Genomic DNA, 16,373 nt, shown 5'->3' on the forward strand with positions numbered 1-16,373 from the left:
TAACAAGTGCTGAATCCAAACTGCCTACTGATTTGACATTCAACTCTGTGATTGACAAATATGCCTAAAGTCATGTCGTCTCAAGGCACCCAATAACAACCTGAAACTCTTTTGTGTTGCTTTGAGCATGCTAGTTCTGGCAGAAATATAGTGTAATTTAGCGTGAGGTTCTGCGCAGTAAACAGATCAACACTCACAAACTCTACCATATAGACTTCAAATACAAAATGTCTGTGTTCATCGTCCCAGTGAAAAAGTCGTTCATTTTCAGGCATTATGGCTTTGCACAGCAGTTAAGCAGTATTGGCTGGGGGTCATAAGACAGCTGTTCACTACCATAAAGCTAAGCAGCAGCGCACACTCCATCTGTTTTTCTTTTTGGCTGACCTTTCCACATTTACAATCCCAAAGCATCGCCAAATATTCATTTTAATAGCCTTAACAATGGGCAAGAAGACTAAGTCAACCAACTGGAAAGACGTACTTAAACAATAAATTAAACTAAGGACTCAGTTTGTTAACAGACTGTGTACAAAGAAAAACTCACATAAAGCCGTGCAGACAATTTGGTCCTTTTCCATAGCACTTTCTTCTATTTCATGGCCTGTTTGATTGTCTTTATGCTATCATGAATTAAAAATGGTATTAAAGTAAGCTATAAGACTTATTAGGTACATCTGCTCAGTGAATCAGATGTCTAATCATTCAGTGAGATGCATTCAGGTTTGTGGCTGTGATTAAGATCAATGACTGTATGGGAAGAAGCATCTTTTTGTTTTTCTTTTTGCTCTTTGTTGAACTGCATAATTATAGTAGGTATTGTAGGTACATATAAATATCAGGAAACTCGATTCGTGGCCAAATATTAATGTCCATGGACCACTGGTTCTTGGGGTAACTGTACGGGTCACTGTCAAGTCCAACTGCCTTTAATCTAAGCTCATAATCGGCTGTTATCCCGTCTTCTCCACTAGTTGCAGCCATTTTTGCTGATATTTTGCCACTCGGTGTGAGTGGGAAAGTGACGTCAATGCATACCCTCTTTAGACCATCTGGCAGGTTGTCCTCCAACTGGGATAAAGACAGCTGCTTCAGACCCTGGCTCCAAACCCTTCCAGGCCAACCCAGAACCAGTTGCAGCAGCGTCTAAGCAAGGTGAACAGCCCAACAAGCTATATTGTCTTTAATGGACATTTTCAGGATGGGTGTTGACTTGCTTTTGGAGCCAGCCCCTAGTGGTCATTCAAGGAAATTAACTTCCTGGTTTGCTTTGCTTCCCAGGTTGTTCCTTGGTCAACATGACCCGCTGAAGTTCAAACCAAGCGATGGAATGGGAAAGAGGTTATTTTAAAAAAATGACTGAAAACTGTAAAGTCTGAGCTGATAAAAAAAGAACTCTGTTTTCACAAGAAAATCTGTTTTATAAGTAAGTACATTTTATTTTTTAGCACTTTTCACAGACATGAGTCACACATTTGTCAACTAAAAGCCTGTTTAAAAAGAAAAGTCTTTAACTACTTTTTAAAAACATCAACAGAGTCTCGGCAGCGAGTAGTATACAGTCCTAATTTATGTTGAAACCATTTTTTTTGGACCACATGTAACCTCAGACCTGCTGATCTCAGAGAGAAAGTTGATATGTAAGGTCAGAAATGTGAGAATTATGTGTAAGCCACCAAGATAATCCAATGATGGGTTTTCACAGAGCTGAAAAAAAATCTTTTTTTATGAGCTTCATTCCCACAGAAAAATATAATTTGTTCCTTTCAAGCTCAGAAAAGGAAAGAAAAAATGTTAAACTTCATGTACACGATGAAATGATCTCATGAGATAGTTAGGATGTGGAAGTCCAATGGAAGTAATTACCACTTACTGCCCCCATAGAGGCCCAGCGCTGGTTGTGACAAGGCAGTTGTGGTATCTGGTATGGACAAAAGTGACACGCTCTCTCTCTTTGACGAAATACACCATCTCTACCTTTACAATTAGCCTTAAAACTTTCTGTTTTGATAAAGCCTGAAGTAAAATGCATCTCACGTGTCTTGAACCATCCCTTTTGTAAGGCTTCTATAAGCCTAAACTGCTGGGTGACCCATGATGCACTGGGTTCTTTTCTCGCTCTCCTTTCTTGACTGGTTTTGTATGTAGATGTCATTATTATCGCAAACAACTGGCTCTGGTCAGTTTTTTGCAGGCCAGAGCTTCAGGAGCTGCATGCTGACCTGCAAAAAAGTCGAAACGTCGAGAATAATGTTGAAGTACAATTTCGAGAAAACAGTCGAAATGTTAAGAAAAAAGTAAAGATTTTGTTAATAAAGTTGAAATTTCGACTTTATTCTTGAAATTGTATTTCAACATTAATCTCGACATTTCGACTTTTTTCTCAGAACTGTATTTCAACATTATTCTCAACATTTTGACTTTTTTCTCAAAATTGTATTTCAACATTACACTTTTTCACAATTGTTTAAACACATTTATTGGAACATCAGACACAATGTGCACAACCTGAAACTCTGGGAAAGGGTGGAAAAAACTGAGAAGGAAATACCATTTAGTGAAGAGTTAACACTGTTTTGAGGATAGTGTGCTTTTGCAAGATAAGTGTAGGATTTTGCATTTTGTGTGAGTTTTGTAATTTGTGTTTAGAGTTTTGAGAAACGAAAGGAAATGTGTTTAAACAATTGTGAAAAACTATAATCTCGACATCTCGACTTTTTTCTCAAAGTGCACAATAAAAAAAAATCTTCCCCTCTCAAATATTTTTTCTTCTGCATGGCTCTAATACTCTTCTGTACCAATCCCTGTGTCTGTTGGTCTCACCTTTTGGTCGGGTGTCATCTCAGACCCTCAAATGGTGAGTCTGGTTCTGCTCGAGGTTTTTTAGTCCTGTTAACTCAGTGTTTTCCTCTCAACTCTTGCCTCCTGCTTGCTCCGACTGGTTGATTGCACAGTAGTGAAGCTATTATGTTTTGTCTCTTACCTTGGATACTTTTTAATGAATTGGCATTTTTGCTTGCTTGTAATGGGCCTTGAAGTGACTTTCTGTGAACTGGTGCTGAACCAATTTGTAAGAGTTATGACTTGCTTTGTGAACGCCTAAACATTTGAAACTCCCTGTGCATGAACTCTGGGAGGACATGATAGTATTCCGTCTGAGACGATTCAGTGTAGCCATGACGACCTCTTCGGCTCGCCAAATTAAATTTTTTTTATCCTGCTTTTTTAAAGCATAAATACAAATAATAACACAATAATCAGGACACAGCAAACCAGGCTTTAGCAAAGGCCAGAGAGTTCAGGGGCAGGAACACCAATTGGAAAACTGTGACAAACTCAAGTTCATAGACTAAAATATTCTTTTTAAAACAGGTTTTTGTTGGTTGGAATAAAGCAGGTGCATTTTCAGAAGCTGCAGTTTGTTTGGCTCATTAAAGCGACCTTCGTGTTGATGAATGTGTTATCATTTTCACTCTTTTCTTAATATGCTGAAGGCGGCGTGTGTGTGGTTCAGTCAGTTTCATTGACAACCAGCTGTCAAAATCCATAAACGACCACACAATCACTGTCACAGTTTGATCTTTTGGAGTCTATGGCACAAAATAGATTTCATGTTGGATCAGTTTTCTCACTGGAAAAGACATCACAGCAGCCTTTCAACCGGCTTTTCTCCATGTTTTTCAAACCATGTTGAAGTGTAAAAATATCTCAATTAAAAATGTCAATTAAAGCTTGTTGTGTACATACACTTGGTTGAAACCTTCCAGGAATTTGTTTGCATTTCAAGGTAATATTTAGTATTTAGGGTTTTATTCTGATTTCTCCATCCAGTAGAAGACCACAGTGCAACGTCTCCATGGGATCCAGCAGTCAATGAATTTTCCCTTTTGTTCAATGTTTCAATTAACCCACATTATAATAATTAACAATTACATATTTTTATTCTTTGGGTTTACAAGGCTCAAATGTGTAAATGCTCTAAAAACATCAGTTTTCTCACAAGGTTGCAGCACATTTCATACCTCGCCAGGTATGGAGGTGTGTTTATTTATTTTTTGAGTGACAGCTGCATTGTAGCCTATGACTGTCATCACTCAAACTACTTAGATCTTAGCATTTTTAAATAACTTGACATCTGAGCTGTGAATAACGGACCATAATCTTTCTCACTTAAAGGAGCTTGAGGCTCCTTTTAAGAAATGAGACTCTCTAGCGCCACCCTTCACCACGACAGCCGTTGGGGGTACTGCAGCCAACAGTGAAGCCGGCACGGGAGAACGGGGAGAACGCACATGCAGCGTCATGTGACGTCACATCCGCAGCCCAGCGCGGGAAAATCGGGACCGAATTGCAGCACATTTTGCAGCACACAGCCTGTTCAAGGCAAAGGAGAGATACACTAGAGGGCTCATTATTTTGGGTTTGGAACGCTTCATCTGACATTATTACTAGAAAACTTAAAATGTATATGGATTTTTTTCATAAATCTTGCCACAATCCGGCCTCAAGCTCCTTTAAAAGATAATATCACTTATGGTCGTGATTTTGCTAAGAGGCGGTTGTAACCTGATAATGGTCTGGGGGCAAAGCTTAGCTAAGTAGCTGGAAGCAGCTACATTCTCCTCCAGGCTTAGAGCCAGGGCTAACTGGAGGATTCTGTGGAGTGATGGGTTCTGGCTCTTTGACTGTGACATCTTGCAGAAACTCGAGCAGTTAGGTCCTTTATTCAAACCATTCCAGCTTATTTCACTGAACTGCCAGCTAAGAGGTACAGTAGCCGACCATGTCCGGCTAAGGGTCCACTCACAGACCAGAAAGGCTAGGAACCCTGCCTGAGTTGGTTTTTCTTAAATCTTAAATCAACATTTTCTGACTTGTAGTTTTTACATTTCCTAACTTTAAACATTGTTGTTATATTCTGGATGAAATATGGGTTCATGATAATCAAGTCATTGGACTTGTGGTTCAATTGTAGCAGCATTCAGCTGACTATACAACAATTGACCTCCAACCCTGTCAATAGATATACGAACATAATGCATATTTTCATCAAAACATCTAAAAAGTTTGCTTTGCCACTGGATCTCGCTGCTGTTGAGAACAATTGAGTGTTGTGTAGTTATTTCTTTGGCCACAGTCGTGCAGCCAACATCATAAAATGTCAAGCAAACTGAGTTTGCCTCAGTCAGGCCATCAGCTTGTTACTGAAAAATGTCTGCATATTTCTTTTTTTTCCTACATCTCAATCCAAAATGAGGCAACTGCATCTGCAATATGAGACTGATGTTGGTAACTGGCCAGCTAATAAACCTTCTATTGCTTCTGGGAACAGAAATTTACATTAGGGGCTGATGTTCATTAGCATAAACAGGGAGACAAACTGTTTGTGGAGTAAATGCGGCCGATTAGATCGTGGAGAAGAATAAGAGGACGTGGATGGGACAAAGAGGTAGATGGGTGGGGGGAAATAAAGTGGAATGAATCAAAAAATATAGCTCTATCAAAACTAAATGAAAGAAGAGAAAAAAACAAATAAATGGGAAGAGAACTAATGCAGCATAAAAAGCCAATTTCCGACACCTCTTAAAGCCCCTCCTGGGTGGAAACAATTACTGCAACTGTGGAGACAGTTATGATTAAACAAGCGAATGCTTTGACAGTGGAGATGAACTCTGGAAAGCGGGTCTGACAGTCAGTGTCGTTTGCTGCAGGAGATGATGGTTAATTCTCTGCTGTTGATCAGCACCCACAGTGAGAGGCAGCAGTCGTAAATGAAAGTTTGTAGTCAAATGTACAAAATTTCAACCAACACACTGACAAAGCATGTCTCCAAAGAAGTTGATGATGAACTTTATCTGTCATGGCTTCTCATAACAGATCCAATTAGCAATTTCTCAAAGAAATAAAAAGGTAATTCTGTTTATTGGAATGGTTTGATAGGCAGTGTAGCAAGTGAAGAATAAGACGAGTCTCCACATGAAATTGTACAGAGTAGTTTCAGAGCGCTGTGCCTTTACTGAATAGCAGCAACTTTATAATCACATGAACCAGGGAATGATAATACCATTTTTGAAATCATCCACTGAATCAGCAATGCAATGAGATTTAAAGCAGTACTGCACAACTTTTTAACCTTAAAATTATAGTTTCTACATTTTACTGCTGTTTTATATTGCTAGTAAATTGAAATTTGTCGAGGGACTATAGGCCTACGTTGGAACTGATTAAATATGTCCAAAAGTCGTGAGGAGTCAATCAAATTAGTCCATCCTTGTGGTGGGAATTTCTGAGCGGGATTAATTTTTAACACAATGACGACAGAGCGGTTACGTAATCTGGATGTAATGCCAAATGCCAAAAAGCTTATTTTGCTGTTCCTATAGGAATATATTGGCTCTTGTTTTGAGCTTCTGGTACCCCCAGTTGCAGCCAACCAGGTGCCAATGAGACATCTGATTGGACCCTGGTACAGTGGTCAGTAAGTGTTTGCTCGAAGAATTGTCATGTTACGTTTGACTGATCTGGATAATTCCTTTTTTTTTTTTGGATCTGGATAATTCCTAATAATACATGCCAGTATCTTGGAACCTGCTTTTATGTGCTGGATTGTCTTCAGGGCATCTAGTCTGCAGCCGGGGTTGCTAACATTAGCATCACATTTCTAGATGATAACTTTGACAAACTGAAGGTAAGTAAGTTCCTCAGTTGGGAAACAAGATCTTGATAAGAAAATACTGACGAGAACACGTTGACTGAAAGCAGAAAGGGTAAAAAGCTGCGTCATTAAAGTAGGCTATGTATTACACGAGTGGAGCTGATAAACGTTGAGCATCAGTAATTTTTACAGAAATTGCAGTCAATTATTGTTCTACCTGACTTGAAAGCAACGAAAAATAAAGCAGAGAAAAATACGAAAATGAGGAAAAACAAATCTGCACATCACATTTCTTGCGGCCCATGTCAAGTGTATAGAGAAGTGCATGTCAGTCTACACTGTAGCCCACACCGTCGGGTTTACACCTATGCCATAGCTATGGCAAAGCTTTGTCGCAGGAGAATAAATCAGGCTTTACTTGGTATTAGCATCCCTTCTAGCTGATAAAAATGACCAACTAAAGGCTCATTGTGTGTCCTCTACTGTTACAATTGTAATACTTTTTCAGAGAAAATAAAGTGTATGCATTTTTGGCAGGACAGTGGCTGAATGGTTAGCACTGTTGCCTCACAGCAAGAAGGTTCCTGGTACGACTCCTGGGCTCAGCGGGAGTCTTTCTGTGTGGAGTTGGCATTTGTGCCGTGCTTGCATGGGTTTCCTCCGGGTACTCCGGCTTCCTCCCACAGTCCAAAAACAAGATAATTGCTTTACTTTGTCTCTGAACCCCTTCCAGGGCAGTGGTCTCTTAATGCAGTTAAAAGCACGGCAATCAATATTATCTTTAAAATAAAAATGTCTTTGCTCTGTTTTGTCTTTATTATTAGTTCAGAAGTCAAGTAAGTGCTTATTCAGCCAGCACCTAGTGTTCAAAGTGCAACTACTCAAGAGTTCCCGGTTGATTTTACTTATTGGCAGAGAAATGGGATGGGGCAGATTAGCTTTATAGGCTTTATAGGCACACACATTGAATAAAGAAAAAGCAGTCTTAGCTTGAACCATTATGTCTATATGTAGGGTTGCCACCTTTCAGAAATAGAAATAAAGGACGCCCCAATTTCAGCAGCGCACGAGCCAAAAAAAAAGCCCCAAAACTTCTAAACTGCATAAAAATGTGTTTATTTTATATGAAAAAACGTGTTCTTTAATAGCATTGAACTTGCATGACTGTACAGACAGCCAACCATATAGCAGCTGAAATAGCCTCCTATGCTACGTACGTCCACATCAGCCAAGGTGTAGAGTATTGCTTCAGGTGAAGAATATGGTGTAAAAGTTAACTTATTTCAATAATTCAACTGGAATTTGGTGTAAAAGTTAATTTATTTCAATAATTCAACTAGAATTTGGTGTAAAAGTTAATCTATTTCAATAATTCAACTAGAATTTGGTGTAAAAGTTAATTTATTTCAATAATTCAACTAGAATTTGGTGTAAAAGTTAATTTATTTCAATAATTCAACTAGAATTTGGTGTAAAAGTTAATTTATTTCAATAATTCAACTAGAATTTGGTGTAAAAGTTAATCTATTTCAATAATTAAACTAGAATTTGGTGTAAAAGTTAATTTATTTCAATAATTCAACTAGAATTTGGTGTAAAAGTTAATTTATTTCAATAATTCAACTAGAATATGGTGTAAAAGTTAATCTATTTCAATAATTCAACTAGAATTTGGTGTAAAAGTTAATCTATTTCAATAATTCAACTAGAATTTGGTGTAAAAGTTAATTTATTTCAATAATTCAACTTAAAAGTTGAAACTAATATATTACCTAGTCTTATTACATGCAAAGCATGATATGTTGAACCTTTATTTGTCATAATTTTGATGATGGAATTGATCAATTGTTGATTATTGATCAATTTAGTGTTGATGTGTGTGTGTGTGTGACAGACGTGTGTATGGGGCGTTAATGAAAATACGGGACAAATCGCGTCCCGTATTAGTTCAATACGGGACGCAACATTTTTTTCTCAAATAAAGGACAATTCCGTATTTTACGGGACGGGTGGCAACCCTGTCTATATGGTATATTTTTTTTTCCTGTGGTAAAGGGACTCGAGGGGGTTTCATGCAACCAGCATTGATCTATTTAGTTTTTAAATGCTATAATTCAAATGTTCAGCACAGATACCACGTTAGATAGTCTCAAACAGAAATGGGCCGCAAAAAGAACATGGAGCTTGACCTAACACTGTTACTCATTGTGTTACTCACACTTTAGTGTTGCTGAAGTGGATTTATCAGGTAAGAAATGGTACTGTGGTTCAGCATTACCAGTCACACAATATCAGATATATCAAGCTGTATTTCAAGGAAACTCATGAACAACACCACTGTATGTAGCCTGAGGCCAGAAGGTGACACCAGTTGCTATGATACACATCCATCCTGTGAAACCTGCTTTGTAGAAGGAAAGACGGGACCCTTTCCTCTCCAACTAGATTACAGAGTCTGTGTTGGTAATGCACCAAATATTCATCTTGCTCCTACCGTAGCCTGTTCACCCTCCTTGTTTACAGATATAAAATGACACGATAACTGTTGAAGATGGCACAGAGCTGAACAGATGCTGGCATTTGACTTGGGTAAATGGCAGTTTATGAGGAACAATGACACACAGGGACAGGGGAGGGATAGGCGGAGGTGGATGCAAGGGCAACCTCTTCTGGAAAAAAGATTGCTGCCTTTGGCTCCAAACTCATTACTGATCAAATCAAAAGACTGTGCAGCAGGAGAAACTCCACCCAGGTCTCTTTTATAAAACAGAATGTTTCTTTCTACCACGTTATTTGCCCCCAAACTACATCACCACCACCACCTTCCTCTCTTTCCTCGCCTCATCTGAAGATGACAAGGAGTAAGACTTCACTCGGATGCTGCAAAGTAGGTCAATAACAAACTGAGACCGAGAGGACTGAGAGGAGGAGGGAGGAGAGCTTGTTACAGTGTACTTTGAAGATGAGAATAAAAAGACACAACAAAAGGGTCATCTATCATACATCATTTGTTTTTATTTTCATCCTCTTGTCGCGTACTGATGGACCAACATGATCGCAAGACTTAAAAAAGAAGCAGTATGTTCTTTAGCTTCCGTAGACTATCCATCACCTAGGATCCATCTGTTTTCCTTTACAAACAAATTTAGGTGTATTTTTATATCACATTAAAGCAACAACCCATAGCTCCTTGACTGGCCCCTTCAAGTCCATTTCTTCAGCATTAATAAGCTTTACACATACAAGAAACCAGGGTATAGGGTGGGTTTCGTAGTTAGGGCCAGCATATTTGAGAGCACAGCATATTAGACAAGTGATGCGTCTTAACCAGTACTCGAGTGGAGGGGGGATGAGGGGGGATGACATCCCCCCTGAAATAGAAACGGTCAAAATCACCCCCCCTGTAAAACTGCCATCCCCCCTTTCCATCCCTTATGTCATTTCATCAATGAATGTGGTTTTACTGCTATTTCAACATTTAGAGTCATCACCAGAAAAATAACACTAGAAAAATGTGACAATTTTCACCTGTTTCGGGTAAATTTTGACTTGAAATAAGTAGAAAAATCTGCCAGTCAGACAAGATTTATTTAAAATCTTGTTGCACTGGCAGATTTTTCTACTAATTTCAAGTGAAAATCTACTTGAAACAGGTAAAAATTGTTGTTTTTTCCAGTGATGAGTCTTGTGTTAAGTGTAATGAGATTTTTTTTTACTAAAATGAGAAATTTTAACTAGAAATAAGACAAATATTCTTGTTAACATTTTGAGTTTTTGCAGTGATCCATTTTACTGTTTATTGATGTAAGCCCAGTGGATATTTAAAGCTTACAGAAGGCTGCATTTAACTGCTGCTATGTCATTCCTGCAGTATTTCTGCAGGTGTTTTGGTCAGTGCTATTATTTGTAATATATTATATTATTTGTAATCAGCACAAATTATCTGTCCCAATATGATCAAATCCACCATCCCCCCTGATTTTATTTTTACAACTCGAGTACTTGTCTTAACCCTTATGCCCTTAACCCTTATGCAATTGGAAGAGATAGAAAAAAATGGATGAAATTCATCTCAATGGGTATGTAGATCATCTCTGACATGTATTGCATGTAAACCTTTTCCCTAGTCGAAGACCCTAAGAAAAAGTCACTGACTGTATGCCAGTATTTTTTCCCCTCCTCACTTGACTTACAGTTCCTGATGGATAAATGCGTCCCAACAGAAAGGTGATACCACAGCCATGTTTTACTGTAGGAATGGTTTTAATGAGATCATGCTCAGTTCTTCTCAAAGACATATGCTAAAATTTGGAAATTAGTTCCTTTGCCATCAGCCCCATAGTTAAATACTCGCTTCGCTATACAACCATTACCTCACTAGCCTAGCTTAGCATAGTTGCTAGAAGTAGATTGATTGAATTGTGTTGCAACGAAGCAACATGGGTGCAGTGATCCTGCAGAGGTTAATGCACGTCCCCATTGCCACCATTTTTGCAGTTTGTCTGTCACAACAATAAAGGCTGAAGCATTTATTGTTTTTAATTTGTAATTTACAAATTACAATGCTCAACTGTAATGTTATGTATTCTTTGTTGTCTAAAAGATTATTAATTCAATCCATGCTTGATAAGAATCAGACACTATGCTTTAGATATCTGGAGAAGACAGAATTTTCAGCTATGATATGTGATGAAAATATATTGGCAAAAATGTCACACACCAGATTGAGACCAGTAAAAGCCAGTGATTATCCCAGTCATCATAATGCAGTAATGCATTATACAGTCATCGTAATTCAAGAACCCAGTCTTTGTCAAACTGTGTCACTGAGAAATAAACCTAGCACAAAAAGTAAGGAAATTTGTGTTTGGTAGGTTGTTGTGAGAGACCAAGCTGGTTAAGCATGAGGACACCAGTGTGTTCTACAAAAAGGGTTTTTTATTCAACCAAACAAATGCAAAAATATACAAATCCACAAAAAAAAGCCCTTAAAAGAGGTAAAAGAAACAAACTAAACCTACTGTAGATTATGATGAGAACTTAAACTTCAAACTGCTCAACTGACCTGAACTGTGAACTTAATTACTGGCTGATGAGACCAGTCTGGCACACTGAGGAAACAAGCCGAACAAAGGCACAAACAATTAGCTTAAGAGTTAAGTCAACTTAATAAAACACAAGATCTTGGTATGGCCCCAAACTCTTCATTTGAAACAGCTGCATCAAGAGCCAGCAAACTGAACCAATGGATCCCCCAGCAACGCTATAACACGGAGAGTAAAGACTTTAACAAAATTAAACATAAAATTCATTCCAGTACAGCCCATCCAAAGAGAACAAAGCAAAACATAAGCAACATACGATTTTAGATAGATAGTAGACAGGTGCCTGAGGCTGCAGCCAATCAGTGGTCAGGGCCACCCTTTCATTAGGGGGAAAAAATGATGACAATAGGAAAGAGGAGGAAGAAAAAAATCCTCCTCACTGTGTGAAAACACGGTATGAAGGTGAAAAAGAGAAACATGATCAGACGACATAACGAAAAAAGAGAGAGAGACTCGGAGTTCACGGCACGGCCACCTCAGTGAGCACTGCAGCCTCCTGGCGCAGCGCATCAACCTGGTTTACTGTATTAGGAGGGGTGATGAGCCAGGGAAGGCGTTGTATAACCGACGGGAGGATATTATTGTGTGCATGTGTGTGTTAGTAAGTAAATCTGTGAACTATGCCCCAGATTCATTCCTCAGCCAGCGATGGGTGTTATCAGCCGGCCACGGTACAGTTCTCATTCAGTTCCACAGGTGCCATGGTGAAAGAGGAGGGGTAGTGGGGGGAAGAGCATCTTGTTAGAATAACATCCAGGGGGAGATTGGAGATAGCAGCCTTCAAGGCCGGGAGACAGGGAGCCAATTCGATAACACAATTGATTTGGGTCAGGCCGACTCCAGTAATTTTCTGTCTGCCTTAAAGTCTCTCTGGTACAGTATTGGGACTCCAAACAGCCCAATGTGTGGTCAATTTCCGACAAGCTGAGTTTGCAACTTTTCCATCCCGCCAATGAGTTCAGAAACCGCAGCTAGCCCGTGATTCTGTTCGAGAATTGCATCCAGTTTGCGATTCGGTTCACACATCGTCTGAGTGTTGATTGCGCAACTTATCCCTTCACATGCGTGCCTTGAAAGAGCCAGAAAAGCTGCCGACGTTTTCCAAATTTTTTCGATATGCCAGGTAACTTCCAACTCAAAAAAGAAGGAATCCCTGTAGCAAGGCGTGTGCTACGGGGGGTCACAAAAGGCAGCGGACACCGGGATCGTTGCAGGACTTTTTATTTTAGTTTCGTTAACACACACACACTCAGAGGCCTCGTCAGCCGAGCTGCTCTCTCCTCTGGTCTGCTTCCGTCCTCTCTCGTCTCCAGAGCCCACACCCTACTGAAATACACAGAGAATGATTAGATTCACCTGTGTACCGTCAGCTGTTCCAGCCGCGTCACCTGTGCGCCACTCCCCCGCACTCCCTCTCTCCCCTGCAGACCACACCCCAATCCTGCACCCTGCCACATACCCCCATCGCCCGACTCAGGCCGGGGACCGTCCGGCCTAGCCAACTCCCCCCCCCCGGAGCGGGAGAGGAAGTCAGGGACCGCCATCTGAGCCCCCGGCCTGTGAACCACTCTGAAATTAAAGGGCTGTAAAGCCAAATACCAACGTGTGATCCGCCCATTGGTATCTTTCATGCGATGGAGCCACTGGAAGGGAGCATGATCCGACCAGAGGGTGAATGGGCGTCCCAGGAGGTAGTAGCGCAGGGACCCGACCGCCCACCGAATGGCGAGGCACTCCTTCTCCACCGTGCTATACCGCCCTTCCCTCTCCGACAGCTTGCGGCTGATGTATAGCACGGGGCGGTCCGTCCCCTCCACCTGCTGGGACAAAACGGCCCCCAGCCCTCTGTTCGAGGCATCAGTCTGCAGAACAAAAGGGAGAGAAAAGTCAGGAGTATAAAGGAGCGGCTCCCCGCAGAGGGCCTGTTTCACCCTCTCAAACACCTGCTGGCACTGCTCCGTCCACTGGACCGGATCTGAGGCACCCTTTCGGGTCAGGTCAGTCAAGGGGCTGGACAGATCGGCAAAGTCCGGAATGAACCGCCGATAATACCCCGCCAGCCCCAAGAACTGCCTAACCTCCTTTTTGGTCTTGGGTCTTGGGCAGGCCGCAATCGCAGCTGTCTTGTCTACCTGGGGACGCACCTGCCCGCCTCCCAAGTGGTACCCCAGATACCGTACCTCCCTCCGTCCAACCACACACTTCTTCGGGTTGGCCGTGAGCCCCGCCTGTCTCAGTGAACCGAGCACCGCACCCACCTGCCGCACATGCTCCGCCCAGCTGTCACTATAGATGATGACGTCATCTAGATAGGCGGCAGCATACGCAGCATGCGGGCGCAGCACTCTGTCCATGAGACGCTGAAACGTGGCAGGGGCTCCGAACAAGCCGAACGGAAGTGTGCGAAATTGGTACAAACCGTACGGAGTGGAGAAAGCCGTGATCTCCTTAGACTCTGGAGACATGGGAATCTGCCAGTAGCCCTTGGTCAAATCCAGTGTCGTGAAAAAGCGAGCTGTGCCCAGCCGATCCAGGAGCTCGTCGACCCGAGGCATCGGGTACGCGTCAAAACGTGACACCTCATTCACCTTGCGATAGTCCACACAGAAGCGTATAGACCCATCCTTCTTCCGCACCAGAACGATGGGACTAGACCAGCCACTGTGGGACTCTTCTATTACCCCCATTGCCAGCATGGCGTCCAATTCGGCCTTCACCACTTTGCGTTTGTGTTCCGGCAGCCGGTAGGGACGTGAGCGCACCGTCACCCCCGGGCGTGTCACAATCTGGTGCTCTATGAGGTTTGTGCGTCCTGGTAAGGGAGAGAACACATCAGCAAACCGCTGTTGCAACGAGGCCAGGTCTGCCCTCTGGGACGCGGAGAGCTGGTCCCCACAAGCGAGCGAGGCTGGATTCGCACTGCAAACAGCAGAGGATCAAGCCACCTATCCCAATTCCGAGCGTCCTCGTGAATGAACTTACGGATCATGGACTTAAGCGTCCGGTTAAAACGCTCACATAAACCATCCGTCTGGGGATGATAAACGGAGGTCCTAACCGACGTAATGCCCAGTAATCCGTAAAGTTCCCTCAGTGTCCGTGACATGAACTGCGTGCCCTGGTCCGTCAGAATCTCTTTCGGGATCCCGACGCGGGAGATGACCTGAAGCAGCGCCCGCGCCACACTCGTTGCCGAGATGGTGCGCAGCGGCACTGCCTCTGGATAACGTGTTGCATAATCCGTCAGGACTAGTACAAAACGATATCCCCGTGCGCTCCGCTGAAATGGACCGATGAGGTCCATGGCGACACGCTCAAATGGAACCTCCATTAATGGCAATGGCTGCAAAGGTGCTTTTGGCACAGCCGGGGAGTTAACTAGCTGGCATTCGGGACAGGAGGCGCACCAGCGGCGCACCTCCACCCAAATGCCCGGCCAATAAAATCGGTCCATTATGCAGGCCAGTGTTTTGTCGCACCCCATGTGACCAGCCATCGGGTTATAATGAGCCGCCTGGAAAACCATTTCCCGGCGGTTCTTTGGTACCAACAACTGGGTAATAATCCGGCCAGATTTAGTGTCACGGCTCACTCGATATAACCTGTCCCTATTCAATGCAAAGTACGGATATGTGAGCGCTGCATCAGGGCGCACCTTGTGACCATCAATTTGTATCACTTGGTCGAAGGCTGAGCGTAGAGTATCGTCACGAGACTGCTCGAGTGGAAAATCTTCCATAGAGTGCAGCGGGTCCCGCCGAGCCTCCGCCGGAGCCTCCGCGGGTCCCTCTCCCTCTCCGTCTGCAGCGTCGGACGACCTCGCGTCACCACTGAGCACAGCGCACATTCCGCATGTCCCTGTCTGCCGTGATTGCATCCCCACACACTGACTCACCAAATTTTCAAACCCCGGCCAATCGAGTCCTAGAATCAGAGGATGCAAAAGGCGGGAGCTAACCGCGGCCTTTATTCTATGCTTTTTCCCCTTGTGTCTAATTTCCACTGGTACCACGGGGTACTTATGCACATCACCGTGAACACACACCACCTCCACCCAGGACGACACATTCATCAAAGCCTCGGGTCGCACCAGGCCTTGGTGAATTACCGACTGCATGCAGCCAGAATCCACCAAGGCCGAGTGTATACCCCCACGGATCCTTACCGGAACCCGGTATGTCCCTCCTGAGTCTGGGGAGGATGCTGGCGGACCGGCCACCCGGATCACCTGGCCCACCTCCATCAGCGGGCACTCCCGCCTGATGTGTCCGGGCTGGCCGCACCGCCAGCAGCCCTGCCCAGGCGTTTGAGGGGCCCCCGCCGGGTCAGCTGGCGCGGGCGGAACCGGGTGCGAGCTCTGGGGAGGAGAAAAAGGAGAAGCGTTAATCGTTGTGGGCGGACCCCCTGCCGCGGCGAACCTCCGGCGCGGCGCAGGAATGGGACGCGCTGCGGGTCCGGCCGCTGCTGCGGCCGCCGGATGGACCGCCAGATGGTCCTCCGCCAGGGTGATGGCCTCCTGTAGGGTCCCCGGGCGATGGCAGCGGACCCACGCCGCCGTCCGGGTGGGGAGCCCCTGGACGAATTGCTCCAGGACCACCTGCTGCACCACCCGC

The sequence above is a fragment of the Cololabis saira genome, chromosome 24, assembly GCF_033807715.1.
Source record: "Cololabis saira isolate AMF1-May2022 chromosome 24, fColSai1.1, whole genome shotgun sequence".
Taxonomy (NCBI): domain Eukaryota; kingdom Metazoa; phylum Chordata; class Actinopteri; order Beloniformes; family Belonidae; genus Cololabis; species Cololabis saira.